The sequence below is a fragment of the Heterocephalus glaber genome, unplaced genomic scaffold, assembly GCF_053883595.1.
Source record: "Heterocephalus glaber isolate CG9 unplaced genomic scaffold, H.glaber_assembly_v1.0 deba00001760, whole genome shotgun sequence".
Lineage (NCBI taxonomy): Eukaryota > Metazoa > Chordata > Mammalia > Rodentia > Bathyergidae > Heterocephalus > Heterocephalus glaber.
The window spans coordinates 1,420,682-1,438,891 of record NW_028258457.1 but is presented as its reverse complement, the minus strand read 5'-3'; the positions used below and the strand labels follow the sequence as shown (position 1 = coordinate 1,438,891).

Genomic DNA, 18,210 nt, shown 5'->3' with positions numbered 1-18,210 from the left:
CCAAGATGTATTGGACAATTCACCAAGATAAATCAAAAGTAAGGACCAAAGTTTGAAACCCATCTGCAAACTTACTAGGATCTTCTGATATTTGGCCTAACAGTTCCTTACACTCTTGGACATCTGCAACTGAAAAAGGGACTTTCACTCGAGTATTCCCTCTTGGCCCTGGAACTCCTCTAGGGAGGAGGATAAGTTTCGGATTAGGGTAGTAAGAAGCCCCACTTCTGGCTCTACCTACAAGGCTTAAAGCTGTCTGAGAAGTATGATGAAGGGCCTGAGAATCACTGGGGTCCCCCAGGGGACTAGGCTCTAGTGGAGTTCCTTGGTTGGGGAGGGGAGTGGACTTGATTTATTGGCCTGGGAGCTATAAGGAGGAGGTCAAGGAGGACGTCCCTGTATCAGACAGATCATAGAGACCCACATCCCCGAGACACAAGTGAGAGTCTCAGGGCAGGGTCATCCAGAATATCTTTTGCCTCCTCAGAGGTCACTCTAAACACCATAGCTCCTGAGTAGTCCCTTTAATAAAGAGTCACAAAAGCCCGAACATAAGGTATTTCATTCCACCTTGCGTGTTTTAAGCAAAAATGCTGTAACTGGAGAATAGTCTCATAATTTAAAATACTATCCTGTACCCATCTCTCACCATCTCCTAGTTCATAATGAACCCAAACCATATTACAATAGCAGAGAAGCTGCTCCTGTTTTAGATTGTCAGGATCAAACCTTTCCCATTCATGGAGAATACAGCCTACTGGCAATGTCAGTGAAATCTGTGTGGCCGCAAGATCCAATACATTTCCCATGTGCTTGTTTCGGGCTGTATAGACAGGCCAGTTTTTTGTTTTTGTTTTTGTATCGGGGATTGAACTCGGGTCCTTGTGCTTGCACAGCAGATGGTGACACCACTGAGCTAAATCCCCAGCTTGGCCTGTATAGAGAGAAGGAGTTAACTGGGCCTTTCCTTAAGGAGGTGTCCCACGCAGAAAGGGGAGACCTGAAGTCCACAAGGTGCCCCTTGTAAGACTTTACAAAACCTAAATAGATGTCTTTATCCCAGAAATTTAAAGTGATGCTGGCATCATTAAGCACAGAAGAAAGCCCCTCAGGGGCTTTTACCTCCATATTTGGATCCATTAACTCATTAGGGAGAAGGGGGCTGGGCCATCTGTTGGCCTTGACTAATCCAAACTCCTATGAAGTAAGAGCAGAACTTTCCCAAGCAAAGTTTCCTTAGCCATCTAGTTGAACCCTTTGATGGTTTGACTTGCATTTATTCTGAGCCCCTTGATGGCTCAGCTGGTATTTCGAGTCCCTTGATGACTCTACTTACCCAGAAACCATGTGGGAAAACATCTCTCCCATTTATTCTGACAGAAAAAGTACTAAGAGTTGTGAGGACTATTTTCATACATGTATAGTTACTTTAGTTAAATTTTAGAATTTTAAATGCTGTTTTGTTCAATCATCAGGCATCAGTCTAATTTAGCTGCATTTAAACAGGGAAGCACAAAATCCAGGTGACAATGGCCTCAGGCAGGCTCTTGGAGTGGCTAGTTTTTGGCCAAAAGCCTTGAGCATTTTAAAACAGACAAGTTCTTTTCTTGTATTCCCATTTCTCCCCACACCCAGCAGGGATGGGAGCTGGCCCCACCCTGTGTTGCCTGAGTTTGCTGGGGCTGCAGAAGCCAGAGGTCCTCTGGTTGTAACTCCCACCCCAAAGTTTTGTGCCTGCAAAAGGCTGCAAGAGTCCTTAAAGGGATAGTACAGTTTTTCCTTCCCACAGAAAGAAAGAAAACGGTTCTTCTCTCTGGTTTTTCATAAGCCCATATGCTGTTTAAAATCAGAGGCTTAGCTCGTGAGGCCAATTATTTTAAAAAAGGGGAAAAAAGAGATAGAAAAAAAGTTGGCAGGAGCTGGTGCGCATGCCCAAGTAAAAGTTAGTTATGCAACAAGACAAGATGGCGGCTGGCCGCATGGCAAAGTAACATGGTGGCACCCCTGACCAAAACACAAACTAAAAAAAGCCACTCACAAACTAGAGTATGCAAAGACCAGGTTGATTTCCAAAAAAGAGCAGCAACTTAAACATGCAGAAAACAAGGACCCATGGAATGAGTGCAAGCAGCTAGAAAGAAAAACAAAGCCTGTATTCCTTATCTCCACCCCCAGGTCCAGGCCAAGAAGCCTCTATCTGGGCACCTTGAAAAGAGTCCTTGGATTTCCAGCTTAGGACAGAGAGAGTGAGGAAAAGGAGAGAGAGAGAAAAAAAAAAAAAGAACCTCGCAGAGACCCAGGGATTTAGCTCAGTGGTTCCACTGCCTGCCTTGCAAGCATAAGGTCCCAAGTTTGATCCCCGGTACCAAAAAAAAAAAAAAGTCAGAGAGAAACGAAAATTTTTGCCCAGCTTGTCTCTGGTACCTGAGCCTATTTCTCAAGCCTGGCCACACCAAAATGTACCCTCCTGGCTGGTTCACCAAAATATTATCAGGTAGCTTGTTTCTAAAAAGTGTCTTGCCAACTAAACAGGTTCTGGATAGCTCGCCTCTCCTGGAGCTGGATTCCAGGTTCTTCTCACCTTGAACAAAGAATTGAACAAAATGAGCAAAAAGTGGTGGCAAAGTTTATTCAAGAAAGCAAAAATGAAGAGTGGGAGAGAAACTGGCTCGGCAGGGTGAGCTTGGGCCAAGTAAATAGAAAAAGAGGGAGAGAGCAGAGATAAAAGTACACACTGCACCTGGGAAACACGGCACCAGCTATCGTGAAAGTTAGGGTAGCAATGGCTCCTCATGGCTGCCTTTTTAAAATATTGTCAATCTCAAGGAAACCCACAAGAACTTCTACATATGGGTCCTGAGAAGCAGTGCTGGGATCCCACACCTCAGGCTGACACCAGGTCTAGGCCGTCCTACTGAAAACCTGCTTGAGTTCTCTCAAGAAGTCCACCTTCAGGGCTTTGGGAACTGTTCTGTGCATGTGTCTGGAATCTTGTAGCTAACAAGTCACAGCTACTTCCCCAGCCAGGTTTGCCACACCTTAATCTCAGTGATGCATGCTTTTAATCTCAGTACTTGGGTAGCTGAGGCAGGAGGATTGTCATGAGTTTGAGGCCAGCCTGGGCTACATAGTGAGACCCTGTCTCAAAAAACCAAAACAAAATAGAGACGGAGGCAATGATCTATTAATGTGGCCACCAGCCAAGGAATGCCTGGAGCCACTAGAAGCTGGGAGAAGTAAGGAAGGGTCTCCCTCAGCGCCCTGGAAAGGAATATGGGCTGGTCAGGCTCTTGCTTACAGAATTTTAATCTCTGAACTCTAGAGAGAGTGTATTTCTGTCTGTTGAACTCACTGCATTTCGGTCTTGTGTTACAGCAAACAGAGCAACTCATGTCTACCTACATCACTGGGCTGTTGGAAGGACTGAATGACAAGACTCACATACATTGCTCAGATCAGGGCCTGGCACAGAGTTGCACACAATGCAGTTTTGTTGACGGCACAAGGAAATGTCTACTGAGCCCCTGTCTCAAGACAGGCCTGTGCTAGGGACTGGGAATAAAGTGGTGAGCAAAGCCCGACTTGATCTCTGAGCTCAAGGCAACTAGAGCCTCAACCAGCAGAGACTGAGCAGGAGTTGAACCAGAGGAAGCATTCAACGGCACATGGTGAGCTCTGATGGACGGGGAGGTGTCGGCAGGGGGGAAGTTGATGGAGAGGGAGAAAGAGGCTGGGGACAACAAATACAGCACATGCAAAGGCCCTCAGGCAGGAGGGTGCTGGACAGTGTGAGGAGCACTAGAAAGGGTAGGGTGGCTTGGAGGAGATGGGGAGGGCAGAGGAGGGCAGCATGAGGTTGGCACCACAGGCAGAGGTCAGTCCTCTCAGGGGCTTTCTGTTCCATGCAGCCTCTTACTAGAGCCAATGATTCCTACACACGTTGCTTTCCTCCATCCACTGACTGGAATGCAAGTCCCTCCTGATAGCCTCAGACTGCCAGAGGTTGTACTGTCCCCAAAGGCTGTGTATCAGAAACTCGGTCCCTAAGGTGGACCTTCTGGAAGGAGGCTGGATTCATTTATGAGTTCATGGACTCATGGGTCATCATGGGGAAGGCTCTGTTTGTGAAGTCAGCTCTCTCTGTGCTGTGACACAGCATGAACAGCCTCCCCAGATGCCCAGAAGATGCCATTGCCTCCAGAACCATGAGCTAAGTAAACCTCTCTTCTTTATGAGTCGGTCTTGGGTCTTTTTTTTTAGCAACAGAAAATGCACTAGGACACAGACATACCCAGAAATAATGTTTAACTTGATCTCCTGGGCCCAGTTAAATTGGCACATAAAATTAACCTGAAGGGTGGAAATGTAGGTAGGTCCAAGAGGTGTGGAGGAAGTAAAGTTTGTGGACTTGGATGTGGAGGGTAAAAGAGACAGATGGGGTGGAGAGGATACCAGGGTTTGTAGCCCACATATGCTCAATAGCATTTACAGAAAGAAGAGAGCCAGGAGAGGCATCTTCAGTCTAGACTTGGAGTTGGTGAGCCTGAGATGCTGTTGAAACATTCAGCTGTGAAGTCAAAAAGGCAAGCCTGGCATGGTGGCCCACACCTATAATCCCAGCACTTGAGAGGCTGAGGCAAGAGGACTGCTGTAAGTTCAAGGCCAGCCTGGGCTACATAGTGAGTTTGAGACCAGTCTGAACTATATAATGAGACTGTCTCAAGAAAAAGAAAAAGGGCTGGGGATGGAGCTCAGTGGTAAAGCATTACATACACACACACACACACACACACACACACACACACAAATCAATATTGCTTCATAGGTTGTAAAATAATATATATACCACACTAATGCAAAGTGTTAATAGGAGAACTGGGACGAATAGCAGACATATGGAGACTGTCTTTACAATATCTCTATGAACCTAAAACTGCTCTAACAAATGAACTCATTAATTTTTTTTTTAAAGGTATAGATCCAGGTATGGGCATGCATTCCTGTGGTCTCAGCTGCTAGGGAGACTGAAGCAGGAGGATGGCTTGAGCCCAGGAGTGCAGATAGAGCCTAGGCAATATTATAGTGAGAGCCAGTTTCAAAAAACAAAACCAAACAAAAAACCAGCACAGTGTGGCTTCTCAGGGCTTCTTATGGTTTTAATCTAAAATGTCCCCAGAGGCCTCAAGTGATTAGAAGGTGACTGGATTATGGGGTGCCACACTCATCACAGATTGACTCATCAGTAGCTGAATGTCCTATTAAAAGGTGGGACTTGGTTGGAGAGATGGGTCATTGGGTATGATGTGGAAGGGTGGATTCTGGTCCCAGCTGGTCCCTACCTTCTCTCTCTCCCTGCTTCTTGGCTGCCATGGGCTTGGACCTTTCCTCCATCAGACCTTTCCTGCCTTGGAGCTGCTGATTGTGAACTGAATCCTGTAAAATCGATGAGCCACAAAAAATAAACCTTTCCTCCTTAAGTCCTGGACATTGAGCATTTTGTCCTAGTGATGGGAAAATGACCAAGACAAGGCTGGAATGGAGGAGATTTGGAAAGTGAGGATTGGCCAGTCTCTGATGAACAGCTACAAGGGCTACTTTAAGCTGCCCATAGAGGTACCAGGCATCCAGTTTCAGGCCCCAGTGCCTGCCAGCTATGAGCTTCTCACTTCAGACAGACATGAGAGATATCCTGGCTGGCTTCTCCTGTCCACTTGAAGATATCTCTCCAGGATCTGGATTTCCTCATCAAAAACTACCTTAGCCAGGCATGGTGGTGCATGGTTGTAGTCTCAGTACTTGGGAGGCTGAGGCAGCAGGAGGATCGCCGGGAGTTGGAGGCCAGCCTGGGGTACATAATGAGTTCAAGGCCAGCCTGAACTGTATAGTGAGACCCTATCTCAAAAAGAAGAAGAAGGAGAAGGAGGAGGAGGAGGAGGAGGAGAAGGAGGAGAAGAAGGAAAAGGAGAAGGAGGAGGAGGAGGAGGAGAAGGAGAAGGAGGAGGAGGAGGAGGAGGAGGAGGAGGAGGAGGAGGAGAAAGAAGAAGAAGAAGAAGAAGAAGAAGAAGAAGAAGAAGAAGAAGAAGAAGAAGAAGAAGAAGAAGAAGAAGAAGAAGAAGAAGGGGAAGTAGAAGAACAAGAACTACCTTAGCTGACTTTGGATTAGTAAGCAAATAGGCCTCAGTCTCATCATAATAAGATGGGAATTTAATGTGTAATAGTAGGACAGCCAAGGTTATGCTGCATAACAAAAGATACCAATAGGAAGTATAGCTTGCTGAGCTGGAAGAGACTCTATTTCCAGAGTCAAGTGTGCCAGAAATCTGCGATGTAACACTAAAAAAAACCCCAAAAAACTCCATTATGAGATAAGTCTTGGTTTGGAAAGAGGTCGCAGTGGGAGTAGACTTTTCCAAGTCTCCACCAAAGCAAACACACACATATGGACACTGCTGCAAACACTTTGGTAAACACATCTGTCTCCCTGCCTCCTGCCCAGAGTACAGGAAGAAACTGCACTAGCTCCAAACCCAGTCTCTCCCTTTACTTCTTCGCCCAAACTCATGGCAAACTCCTTTTTTTTTTTTTTTTTTGTCCTTCTTTCCTCCCTGCCCCCCACAGGAAGGAAATGAGGTTAATAAACTCATCATTGCTGACCGGGTAATGTATCTGCAGAGGTTTAATTACAGCAGAAAATTGGTCCGATTGGTATTTAATGTAGAGTAAGTGTCGAGTTAACTGGTCAGGGCAGGAAATGCTGAGGTTGGCACAGAGGTATCACGAGCCCTGCCAGCTGGTTCTCCCTGGAGTCTTCCAGTGTAGAGGGGCTGTGGCCCTGGCTCTCTGGGAACTGCAGAGCAACCTCAGAGACCCTGGAAGATAACAGAAAGCAGCTGGGAAATGCAGATGTGAAAAGACATTTCTGCAAACTCAGCCCAGGATTCACTTCCAGTCCCTGAAGCCCATTGGGTCTGCTCTGGCTTCAGGATCTTTCCACCTTGTAGCAAATGATTGATCCACAGCTATGGCAGGCAGTAAGGGAGAAAGTGTCAGGGATCATGTGATTAGGATGAAGGAAGGGCGGGAGGACGGGGTGGAGGTCCACTGGCATCTGTGGGACAGAGGCAGGGGCCAGGCTGAGCTGATTGAGCTCAATTTTGTAGATGGGAGGTTTTGGGGAGGGGGAAAACTCCAGGTCCCCTTAGCCAAGTCCCCTTGTCCAACCCCCCAGATCCCCCTAAGACAGGTGATGGTGGCTTGTCATTCGAGAAACCAGTGATTAGGAAGAAAGAAATAGGTCTGGGGATGTAGCTCATTGGTAGAAAACAGTTGTCCAGCATTTGTGAAGCCCTGGGTTTCATCCCCAACTCTGAGAGAGAGAGAGAGAGCGAGAGAGAGAGAGAGAGAGAGAGAGAAGCTGGGTGTGGTGGTGCATGCCTGTAATCCCAGCACTCTGGGAGGCTCAGGCAGAAGGATTGCAAGTTCAAGTCCAGCCTGGGCAATTGAGCAAGACAGTCTCAAAATAAAAAATAGGACTGGGAATGTAGCTCAGTGTGAAGACCCTAGGTTCAATCCCCAATCAATCAGTTGATAAATTAAAAATTTTAAAAAACAGAGAAAAGAAAAGAAACAACAACAACAACAAAACCCCAAATAATTGGTGGCAACAGGATAACAGAGGCCAACCTCACCCCAATGCCATGCATTTTACCTACGGGGCATTTCCCAGGTTCTAGAACCCCCAGGATGACAGTTTACAAACAAAAGCCACTGCCCTGGTGTCAGGGAGCCTAGAGTTTCACCTTGACTCAACCATTATAGTGGGGTGGCCCAAGGACAAGTGACTTCGCCTGTTGTGTCTCAGTTTCCTCACTTGTAAAAGGATGATATGATTCGCCAAGGTCAGGATAAGCTGGGTTGTGCTGCAGAAACAAACAGGTCCAACAGTTCAGTGACTTCAGACCACACAGTGTATTTCTCAGTTATGCTTTGTGTTCATTTGGGGCCAGGGAGGGGAAAACAGCCACATTCTGGAACATTCTGGAACATTCTAGATCCCTGTTGGCCATCATGCCAGAAGGAAGCAGGACCTCTGGAGGGCCTCGGTAAGGGAAGTCCATACTCTGGCCTGGGAAAGGTCTGTCAGCTCCTCTTGAAGCTCCTTGGTCAAAACTGGTCATGTGACCTCGCTGGAAGTGGGATTCTTCTGGCAGAGCTGGAAGTGCTGGACTAACAGCTCCAAAGGCTCCCAGCCAGCCAGGTGATGTGAAAATTCAGTGAGTGCCTTGGTGGGATATGCTTAGGCCTGTGCTAAGCACAGAATGAGTACTCTTTCCCATTTCCAGTGTTGTGTTTCACCAGAATGGTCTCAGCTTCCTAATGCTTCTCTGACACTGGTTAAGCAGGACTGAGATAGAGCTGGGGATTTGGCTCAGTGGTTCCGGTGTCTGCCTCACAAGTGCAAGGTCCTGAGTTCAATCCCCAGTACAAAAAAAAAAAACAAAAAAAACGCAGGACTGAGATGGACCTGTGGTTGCAAATTTTTGCAATACTGAGGATAAAACCCAGGGCCTTTATACTGAGCTATAGTCCCAGCTCTTTTTTGCTATTTTTTGAGACAGGGTCCTGCTAAATTGCTTAGGTTGGGCTTAAACTTGGGATCCTGATACCTTGGCCTCCTACAGTGTTGGAACTGAAGATGTGCACCACCACACTGGCTCAGAAGTCTTAAAGGTGTTGGCCAGGTGTGTTGTGCCAGTTGTATACCAGGTGTGCACCAGGGATGTCTGAGCACTGAGGCTCAGGAAAAGGCACACTCCCATCTGACCTCGAACTTACACACCACCACAGACTCCATTGTGCATTTCTGGGAGACACGAGCAGGAGGACCCTCCCAGACCTCTCACCCCTGGCCCAGAGACTCCCACCGGCCCCGCACTCAAGCTTCCCCGGGGACCAGGCTGGCACAGCCAGTAGGTAGCCACACCCCACTCCTGCCCATGGATCCGTCAGCTGACTCCCTTTCTCCTTCTCTCTCTGTTAGCAGCCTGCAGGATTTCCTGGGAAGCAGGTTCTTTAATTTATTCAGGTTTTGACTGGGGTGGAAGTGGTCCCGAGAGGCAAACACACTAGCTCACGGTTTCCTAATGGTGGGTGCTAGAGGCAGCACTGGAACCCAGATTGCTTGGGCTCAGCTACTCAGTAGGCAGGAGGATCACAAGTTCAAGAACAGTCTGGGCAACTTAGAGATAACATGTTTCAAAATTGAATAAAAGGGCTGGGGATGTAGCTTAGCAGTAGAACCCCCTTGGACTGGATCTCCAGGAGGTAGGTGGAAAAGAGAGACACACACATTTCATCAGGCTGTGTTTTTGATGCTGCCTCTGTTTCCCCCTTCTCTCCTGTATGTTCCACCAGATCCTTATTGCCTGGCTCGGGCAGAGCCCCTGAGCTCCTTCAAAGGTGGGAACTGAAGCCTCCCAAGCACCCGGGAACCTCTGAGCAGCAGACATCACCTGAGGCCCCCAGGAAGCCAGGGTGGCTGGAGTGGTGCTGGGCAGCTTCCTTGGGCAGCAGCTCTGGCTTCTTTGAGGACAGAAGTAGAACAGCAAAGCCGGATGCTCACTGCCCTCCAGCCCCTGACCCCCAGCAGATCCTGATGAGGCTGTGGGGTTAGCAAGAAGACATGCTGGTGTCCCACCCTACTGCAGGTAGGGGGAGGGAGGGCCATCTGCCCTCCCAGAGGGGTCTTGGGCCCCCACCATGCCACCCTCCTCTGAGACAGGAGGGCTGATAAGAGTGCAGCTGCTTTCCCAGCCCCTCTTTGCTGGAGCTAAGCCCTGCCCGGGGCCTCCCTGCCCTGAGAAGGCAGGAAACGAGAATTAAGGAGGATTTAGAAGCCCGCCCACCTGCAGGGAGATTAGTGGTGAGGGATCTACAGAGGGCTGGGCCCTGATCCCCTCCAAGGGGCTCCAGAGCCTCGTGACCCTGAGACATAATTGCCAGGCCTGCTGAGGGGGAGCGGCCCCTGGCTTCCCCTTCTGGGTTGCACCCCCCAAACACACTTCCCAGGGAGCCCCCAAGGGATCATTGCTTTCATTTATTGCTTGCTGTGTGCACCACTCCCTGTCTACAAAATTCTTTTGCTCCCCGAGTTCCCTGAGTCTGAGGAGGCCGGACTAGGTCTACTTTACAGACAGACAAACTGAGGCACGGGGAAGGCAGGTCCCAGCGTAAGTACATGGTGAATGTGGAATTCCCGTCAGTCCAGGCGTTGGAGGGCCAGAGCTAAGTGCCTAAGGAAGGCTACAGTGTCCTTTGTCCCCATCCCACTTGCCTCCCACGTTGCTCCCCAAGGCACTCCCAGCAACACCCCCTTATTGTCCCTTTGTTTTTGTTTTTTTTTTTCTGGCACCTTTAACCATCTGGAACTCAATCAAGCATCAGAAGGCAGGAAACAACTGTGCACTGAAGAGCACACTCCAAGTTCCTGAGCAGACTAAAGCCTGTGACCCCGATTAACGAACTCCAGGATGACGGAGGCCTGTGTTTGCCCTGAAAGCGTGAAGTCTGGCGTGTGCTGGGTGCTGGCTGTGTTTCTGTGAAGCTGAATTGAGCTGATGGCTGTAGCCCTTGCTTAGAGACCTGCATCCCAGAGGACACACAATAATGGATAATGACGAGGTCGGTTGTATTCAATGGACCCAGGAAGGATGCAGGTGAGCAGTGGGGTGACCAGGAGGCAATGAAATCCTAGCTGGGCATGGTGGTGCACACACACCTGTCTTCCCAGCACTTGAGAGGCTGAGCCAGGAGGATCCTGAATTCAAGGCCAGTCTGAAGTACATAGTGAGATTTTCTCTCAAAAAACCAAAACCCAGCCTGGGGATTTAGCTCAGTGGTTCCACCGCCTGCCTCGCAAGCTAAGGACCCGAGTTCAATCCTCGGTACCAAAAAAAAAAAAAAAAAAAAAAAATCAAAACCCAAACACAGCAAAACCAAAACCTCCAACATTTATTACTCTCTGGGCATTTGCACTGTCCTGTTATCTGCTGAAGTGGATACTGAGATTACCCTATTTACAGGTGAAGAAACAGAAGCTCAGAGAGATTGAGAAACTTGCCCAAGATCACACAGCATGGAGCAGACAGGCTGAGACTCCAGTCCAGCTCTGCCTGCGGAAGCCCAGCCTTGAGGAAGATCATCAGGATAAATAACTAAAGATCAACTGTGGCTTCCTCAAGGCTGAACATGTGGGCGATCCTTATTGTCTTTTGGCATTTCCTTCCTGTAACGAGAAAACAATCGAAATATATTTAAATTACCCCTAAATAGAACTCTTTCTGTATGAGGAAATGTGGAGAGGAAGATTCCTCTGTGGTCAGGTCCCCACAGGAGACCAACTCTGTAATTACAGTGGGCTCTGAGGTCTGTCAGCCAGGGAAGTCACAGAACAAGCTCCAAGAATGTGATACTGACCCAGTGCCTGTCCAGCTGCTGAGGGTCTGAGCCAGGGGGAAGGGGAAAGGGAGGTTTTCAGTGTGGAATGTCGCTTATCCCACCCTCTTCCCTCAGAAGGACAACCTGCCGGTCTCCTGCTCACCCGTGGGACCTCTCCCGGCTAAATGTTTATACTCTGCCTCAGATGGTAAGACTAGGGCCTCGGTAAGAACAGGCTGAGCTTTATCAGCAGGGGATGGGTTAAATGAATCATGGTCCAGATTATGAAAAACTGAGACCCAAAAAGAGAGAGAGAGAGAGAGTCACGATCTATTGCAAGCAGAGTGCAATAGATCCCCGGCACTCCTGGTATCTTCCTCCTTGAGGAGGGCCCTGGTATCTATGAAGGTGACCTTCATTGGAAATAGGATCTTCATGGAATTAAAGAGTTTTCTGTTTTGTTTTGCTGTGGGCAGCACTGGGGATTGAACCCAGGGAGGGCTGAGCTACATGCTCAGCCCTTTTTATTTTTTATTTTTTTGAGATGGAGTCTCACTAAGTTATCCAGATTTGAGGGTTTTGTTTTTTCTAGTACTGGGAATCAAACTCAGGACCGTGTGCTTGCCAGGCAGGCGTGGCACCATTGAACTACATCCCCAGCCCTAGTTATCCAGGTTTAAATTTAGAATCCTCCTGGTTCAGCCACTAGAGTGCTGGGATTACAGGCATGATTCACCATACCTGGCTTGCATGTGTTTTTTTTGAGAATATTTTTTTTTTTGGTACCGGGGATCAAAATCCAGTCCTTGCGCTTTCGAGACAAAAGTTACTCTGGGTGATCATAGGGTTAGGACTCAAGGTGGCTCTGGTCACATCAAGACGTTAGAAGGAAATTGGACGTTACCAGAAGGATTCTTCCCTAGGCTTTCTGAGGAAGTATGGCCCTGCCAATGCCTTCATTTCAGACTCCTGGCTTCCAGGACTGTGACAGAGTACATTTCTAGATTCATTTTTTAATTATTTGCAGGACTGGGGATTGAACCTAGGGCCTTTGCACTAAGGTACATCCTCAGCCCTTTTATTATTTCTTATCTTGAGACAGGGTCTTGCTAAGTCACTAAATTTCAAAATATCTGGGCTTGAATTTGTGATCCTCCCAGAGTGCTAAGTTTACAGGCATGTGCCACCATGCCAGGCTCATTTGTGTTGTTTGAAGCCACTAAATGTGGCAATGTGCCACAGTAACTCTAAGAAACTAATACAATGATTAAAATAAGTTCACAACAATGTGTGTTCCTGAGATGCTTATATTAAAAAGCATATGGGCCGAGGATTTAGCTCAGTGGTTATGCCACCTGCTGTGCAAGCGCAAGGACATGAGTTAGATCCCTGGTACAAAAAAAAAAAGAATGTTATGTGGAGTTTTACACAGGGACCCTGACACCAGGGATGTGCCTGATTCTTTGATATTAATTTTTTTTGTTTGTTTGTTTTTTTGAGGCAGGTTCAACCCTTATAGTTCAGGCTGGCCCTGAACTCACTATGTAGGCCAGGCTGGCCTTGAACTCTCTGAGATCCTCCTGCCTCAGCCTCCTGCGTGCTGGGATTACAGCGTGCACCACCTCACCTGGGTTATTTTAAATTAATATCAAAGAAGCCAGGCATGGTAGCACATACCTGTCATCCCAGCGCTCAGTTGGTTGAGGCAGGAAGATTGCCATGAGTTCAAGGTCAGCCTGGACTACACAGTCAGTTCAAAACCAGCCTGGACTACATAATGAGACCTTATCTCAAACTCAAAAAACAAAAACAAATATCAGGTACATTGCAGTGAGGATGACCCCAAAATATCCCCTCTCACTGAGTTTGCGGCCATGCAGAGCTGTGCCTGTGTCAGCGAGTCCCCTATAAATGATGCTCTCTGCAGTCCTGGGTCTGTCTTCTGTCTCTCTTGGGTCTTGCAGCATCTTGGGACAGTCTCCATACACCAGGGCTGGGGAGCCCCAGGACAGCCTCATCACATGCCGTGCCAAGCAGCCTCACCCCACCTGATAGGTGTGGAAGGCCAGCAAAGTGGTTACTGCTCCCAGGAGCTGCCCTTGACACCAAGGGTAGAAGTGGTGGGTCTCCAGATCTCTTGCTGGGGAACACACTGAGATTCAAAACCCACACCATCACCAGCAGGACAGAGCCTCACATGTTCCCAGCTGTCCCCTGCTCTCAGGTGACTTCTTCCCTCCCCAGGGTATCAATGATTTAATCCTGCTTCACAGATTGCCCATATCTCAAGGGCTTCACACACTGCTCCCGTCTCTGGGATGAGGAATTCAGGAAGGACATGAGGGGACCATATTGCCTCTGCTCCCTGGTGTCTGTGACTTCAGCCTCCAAGGCAGGGATGGAGTTGTTAGTTGGGCCCTTCAGTCCTGCTTGGTTACTGGCTAATGCTGGCTGTCACTGAGGGCCTAGCTGGGGCTGTCACCTGGGACACTCACTCACGGGCCCTCATGTGGCCTCTGTGGCCTCCAGGGTGGTAGGTGGGCTCCAAGGATAAGAATCCCAAGGTGGAAAATAAGGAAAAAAAAAACAAAACCAAACCCCGAGCTGGGCCTGTGCACAGCCCTAGCACATGTGCACAAATAGAAAATGCAGAGAATCCTGAGAGCTTCAGAGTCAGAGAGGAGCCAGGTGCAAACCCTTTTATGACCCAGCCTTCACTAATTGACAGATCTACTTCCTTTACTCCATTGGTCAGGGTGGCCATGAAACCTGTCCACACTTGAGAGAGTGGAGACACAGACTCTGCCTCTGATGGGAGGAGCAGTAGCACCACTATGATAGGATAAATATCAGGGATGGACATCGTGGAGAGTTACAACCTTCTATGTGTTTTCATTCTCAGTTTTTCTACTGCTCTTTCCTCCCAGGCCAACCATTTGCCTCTAAGTCACTTCCTCAAGGTCTCTGCCTCTGGGGAACCCAAAGGAAGATATGAGACAAGTCAGTACCATCATCTCGGTATTTGCTGGAACCTCCTTGAAAAACCAAAATCCAGATGCTCAAGTCCCTTATATAAAGTTGCACAGTATTCGCATTAAACCCACACTTCCAGGGCCAGGGATTTAGTTCAGTGGTTACACCGCCTGCCTTGCAAGTGGAAGGACCCGAGTTTGATCCCCGGTACCAAAACCAAAACAAAACAATACAAAAAAACCCACCCCACACACACTTCCTATATGCTTTATGTAATCTCTCCTTTTTTTTTTTTTTGGTACCGGGGATTGAACTCAGGTCCTTGCACTTGCGCAGACGGCAGCAAAACCACTGAGCTCAATCCCTGGCCCTCCTTTTTTTTTTTTTTTTTTACAAGATTTTTTTTTTTTTTTTGGTACCAGGGATTGAACTTGGGTCCTTGCACTTGTGAGGCAGGTGGCAGAACCACTGAGCTAAATCCCCAGCCCACGAGATTTTTTTTTTTGAGACAAGGTCTCACTATGCAATCTAGGCTGTCTTTGAACTCGCTGTGTACCCCAGGCTGGCCTCAAACTTGTGGTGATCCTCTTGTCTCAGCCTCCTGAGTGCTGGGACTAAAGGGATGCACCCCTATGGCCGGCAAATAATCTCTACTTATAATACCTAATAAAATGTAAATGCCATGTCAACAGTTGTTGTACTGTCCTGTTTAGGAGATAATGACAAGAAAAAGTCTTCACGTTTAGTACAGATGCAATTAAAAAAAAATACATATATATATATATATATGTATTTTTTTTTTCTTTTCTTTTTTCCAGTACTTGGGATCAAACTCAGGATCTTGTGCTTGTGAGGCAGGTGTGGGACCACTGAGCTAAATCCCTGGCCCTTAAAAATTGTTTTTGATCTGAGCTTGGTTGAATCCTCAGATTTGGAATCCAAAAATATGGAAGACTGACTGTATCTGTGTTTATTTAGGTGGGTATAGGTATTTGTAAATGTTCAGAAAAATATGTGTAAGGGTGCACCCCAAACAAACAACAGAGTCCTCTAAGGAAGGGACTCAGATGGTGTTTGGGAGGGCTCATCTGGCATTGCTTGGGGTTTTTGCCCTCAGAAAAATAAGGATTTCTTGGACTGTTTGTGGAGAGTAAAAGAAAGGATCAGTAAGCCATTATGACTTTAGGAGACACTAGTCTGGAAACAGCTGTTGCTCTCCGAATATCCACAGGAAGCAGGGAGACTTTGGCAACCCCTCTCTAAAGTGGGAGCCACCAGCTCTTTTCTACAGCAGAACAGAGGGCTTGGGATTTGTTCAGGGATCCAGGATTTCCAGGTGGTGATGACTGGGCCTTTCTATGAGCACACTCAAACCTCAGTTAACTAATAAAGCTGATTATGGCCTTTCCACAATGCTGCAGTGGGCTACATATACTGTCACCTATCCCAGTAAGAGACAGACCTGGCATGTAAAAACCAAAGACCAGATGTACTGAGCAACAACTGGCTGCTGCTTATTTTAAGCACTTGGCACAGCCATTCTGATTGGTTCCTTATGGTATCTTGTGCTTTTATTTGCATTTCTCTGATAACTGATGATATTAAGACCCTATGGGTCTTACAGGGTCTTAAAGGGTCTCACTATGTAGGTCGGGCTGGCCTCAAATGTCCTGTGATCCTCCCGTCTCAGCCTCTCAAGTGCTCAGATTATAGGGGTGTGCCACTGTGCCTGGTTTATCATATTAAACATCTTTTAGATGCTTTTGGACTTCTGTTATCTTTTTTTTTTGGTGCCAGGGATCAAACTCAGGACCTTGTGCTTTCGAGGCAGGGGTGGTGCCACTGAGCTAAATCCTCAGGCCTTGATAGTTTTTTCTCAGCCTTTTTATAATTGTTCAAGTCTTCTACCATTCTATAAATGTGGTTATCCATCCTTATTGATTTTTAGGTGCTCTTTACATATTATGGACATCAGTGCTCTGTCAGAAATATATCCTCCCTCCTGGGGACACTGCCTCCCTAAATCATCTCCCCAGGTCCCATGCCAGGAATGACTGACTACAAGAGCAAGCAGCTACAGATCATTTCCAGGGCCCTGTCTGTGTGAAAGGCAGGCGTCCAGTTTGCTGAATGCCTGTGACACACCAAGGACTCAACATCAGCTATACTCTTAGTCTCCACATGCTTATTTATGTAGTTCACTTCTGCAACACATAGTATTTGAAAATCTAGTAGGTGTTAGAAATCCCAGGACACAGAGAACAGAAGTCAGGGTTTGGAGGGAGATTGCATTCCAGGGCAGCAGAGGCAAATAAACATGCAGAGCCCGGGAAGGAGGTGATGGGAGCAACCAGGTGGTAACAGGGAGCTGGGGATTGAAGGAGGCTGAGGTAGGGCCTCTGGGGGCACCAGGGCTGGGGGTGGGCGTACAGAGATGAAGTCTGATGGGGATCTCCCAGTCACAGGGTGTGGAGCAAGAGGACATCAACTTCCCTCTCCTGGGACCGTTGGGGTCAAGGGCAGGCCAGCCAGTCTCTGGCCAAGGAGACCGCAGGAATGGAGCACGAGGACAGGCAGGGCCGGGCCGGGGTGGGGGTGGGGGTGGGGGGCGGGGCCGGGGTGGCCTCCGGTTCTCTTCATAACCAAGGAAACTGAATCTCAGAGAGGTTTAACACTGGCCTCAAGTCACACAGCTAAGAAATGGGAAAAGGACTAGCCAATTAAAATGCGACTGGCCTTCAAGGACAGGAAAGATGTCACGTGAGCATCTGGAGCTACTGGGGTGGGGGTGGGGTAACGAGAACCCAGGAATCCACCAGTCCGGGTTGTAAAGACATTTCCGGGCCACAGAGCAGGAAGGTGGCCTGCTGCCCGGTTGGGAGGCGTCACGATGTCCCCAGAAGGCCCCCCCGGGGGTCTTGGACGGGCAGAGTTGGGGACCGGGCTGCACAGACCCAGTACCCCGGAACTCGTCTAAGTGTGCAGGATCCCTCCTCCCTCTTTTCCCTCCAGTGGCCCCCGCAAACTACCTCCTCAAAGCCGCAGCGAAGCCTCGGGCCCTGAGCGAGGGGAGAGGACTTGAGTGGTGACAAGGAGGACGGGGAGGGGGGCCGTGGGGGAGGGCGCGCGCCTGGGGACTAAGTCCCCGCACAGCCGAGGATCCAGGTGTCCTTTCCGCCAGGGTCACCGCGGTCCCCTACACTGGGGACCCGAGTGTCGCCCCCAGGGCCGCCCCCAGTGCCGCCCCGCCCGTGTCCCAGCAGGGGGTGGGGTGGACGCCGCAGCCTGGGGTGATGCCTGTCACTACGGTCCCCACCCGAGCTCCATCCTGGTGGTGTGCGGGGGACACAGGGTACACGGAAGGAGAGCGGCGGCCTCCGCGGGGGACAACGCCGCACAGGACACGTGGCGGTTCCGGACTCGCAAAGATGGCTGCGGGGGGGGGCGATAGGAGGGGGAGGGGATCGAGAGTGAGGGGAAGGGGGGAGAGGTGGTGGTGGCGGAATGGGATGGGGTGGGGGGAGAGAGTGGGGGGGGATGGGGAGGGGATGGGGGCGCTGAGACACCCTCTCCTGATGGGGAGAGCAAGGCCTTGGTGGAGGAGGGGGCACCGAGGCGGGGAGAAGGCGGGAGCCGGGGAGGGGAAGGGAAGGGGCGGGAGAGGGAAATGGGCTAGGAACCCCGAGTCCCTCATCCCGGGGAGGCGGAAGCAGGCAGCGGTGGGGGCGGGGAGCAGAAGGCCTGGGCCCAGGAGGAGGAGGGACAGGGCAGAGCGCAGCCTGGGCCGGATCGCAGGGAAGG

At 49.1% G+C, this 18,210-nt stretch overlaps 1 long non-coding RNA gene across 2 annotated transcripts in view; it reads left to right on the top strand.

Annotated features, from left to right (window-relative positions):
• LOC110347203 (uncharacterized) overlaps positions 1-16,247 on the top strand; it is a 71,007-nt gene extending 54,760 nt beyond the window's left edge. Inside the window, exons 3-6 of one of the 2 annotated variants that reach the window (XR_002391652.2) lie at positions 3,376-3,668; positions 9,415-9,707; positions 10,438-11,644; positions 14,364-16,246. This is a non-coding gene — a long non-coding RNA (uncharacterized LOC110347203). Of the gene's footprint in view, positions 1-3,375; positions 3,669-9,414; positions 9,708-10,437 lie in introns of both variants that reach the window. The other variant, XR_015447466.1, reaches the window with a different exon arrangement.
• The last annotated feature ends 1,963 nt before the right edge of the window (positions 16,248-18,210 follow it).